Raw genomic sequence first — 1,576 nt, forward strand, 5'->3', positions numbered from 1 at the left:
GAACGGAGGCCTACTGATTCCTAAGTGTGTTGTCCATCTACTAAAATCTGTTGTCGGTAGAGGACACAAATTTCATCACTAACTCCTCGAGATTGGGCTTCTTCTCCTGAAGTAGAGGTAGTTGGGATGGACCAGCTTGCGGCTGGGGCTGTTGCTGATGCAATCTCTGAAATCCAGGTGGTCCCTGGACGTTGTTATTCCTCCAACTGAAGTTGGGATGATTGCACCAACTGGGGTTGTATGTATTGCTGTATGGATTATTTTGTTGTCTAGGTGCATTACCCATATAGTCTACCTATTCAAGTTCAGTAGAAACAATAGAGGATGAAGAATGAGAAGAAGTGGAAGATGAAGCAAACATACCTCCCGCATCACAGTTTGCACCATAGTGCGGGCCACCACAGAACTTATAGCTTTTTAGTGCTGCATGAACCAGCATCTGAAGTTAGTCTATTTTCTTGGTCAGAAGCTCCACTTGAGCTGCCAAGGCTGTTGTGGAATCTAGCTGGTTGACCACTCCCTGCTTGACTGGTCGACTCCTAGAGGATTGCCACTGGTAGTTGTTCATGGCCATCTCCTTGATCAGATTTTGCACCTACTCCGGCGTCTTACTGTTCAGGGCCCCACCTGCTGTAGCATCTACCATCTGCCTAGTAGCAAGGTCCAACCGCTATAGAAAGTTTGAACCTGCATCCATACTAGTATTTCGTGGTGCGGGCAACATCGGAGCAAGTCCTTGTACCTCTCCCAGGCATCATACATACTTTTGTCATCGAACTGCACAAAAGAAGATATATTATTTCTCAAATTAGCAGTTATAGTAGGAGGAAAGTACTTATATAAAAAAATTTCAGCCAAAGAACTCCATGTCATAATAGTGTTGGCTGGGAGTGACTGCAACCATCTCTTCGCTTGGTCCGTCAAAGGAAAAGGAAACAGGATCAACCAAATGGCATCATCAGTCGTTTCGTTTATCTTGAAGGTATCACATATCTCTAAGAAGTTGGCTATGTGAGTGTTCGGGTCCTTGCTCAGCAGTCCCCCAAATTGCACCTATTATAAACCATTTGTATCACATTCGACTTCATCTCGAAGTTATTGGCTACCACAGGTGGTCGCAATATACTTGTTTGTATCCCCTAAAGAGAAGGTCTAATGAACTCGTATATTGTCCTCTTTTCATCCGCAACCTGGTTGTTATCTCCCATCCCTGCTGGTCTATTCAGAGGGGCTTCAATCTCTATTCATGCCTCATCTTCTTCTTGCATACGCTTCTTCAAAAGATGGAGGGATCGCTCTAGTTCAGTAAGAGGATCTACAGGAGTAGGATTAGAGCTCCTGATCATAAACTACCTGAAACTAAGAGGCAGCAACCAAAGAACACATAAATGAATAAAAGAATAATGAATAACAAGAATGAAAAGACAAAAAACAAAAATGGCTAGATTAACACAAAAACAAATTCACTATAATTCATAAAAATCACCAGCAACGATGCTAAAAACTTGATGAACTATTTATGTAGCTACAATCTAAGGCAATGAACCTATCGATGCAGACTAGCACTAATGGCGAG

General features: G+C 42.7%; 1 non-coding gene across 1 annotated transcript; it reads left to right on the plus strand.

Moving 5' to 3' along the window:
* The first annotated feature begins 703 nt into the window (after positions 1 to 703).
* Positions 704 to 810, plus strand: LOC112534237. The gene has a single exon (XR_003078538.2). It is a non-coding gene; the product is annotated as a small nucleolar RNA R71 (small nucleolar RNA).
* The last annotated feature ends 766 nt before the right edge of the window (positions 811 to 1,576 follow it).

This window comes from Ricinus communis, chromosome 1, assembly GCF_019578655.1.
Source record: "Ricinus communis isolate WT05 ecotype wild-type chromosome 1, ASM1957865v1, whole genome shotgun sequence".
Taxonomy (NCBI): domain Eukaryota; kingdom Viridiplantae; phylum Streptophyta; class Magnoliopsida; order Malpighiales; family Euphorbiaceae; genus Ricinus; species Ricinus communis.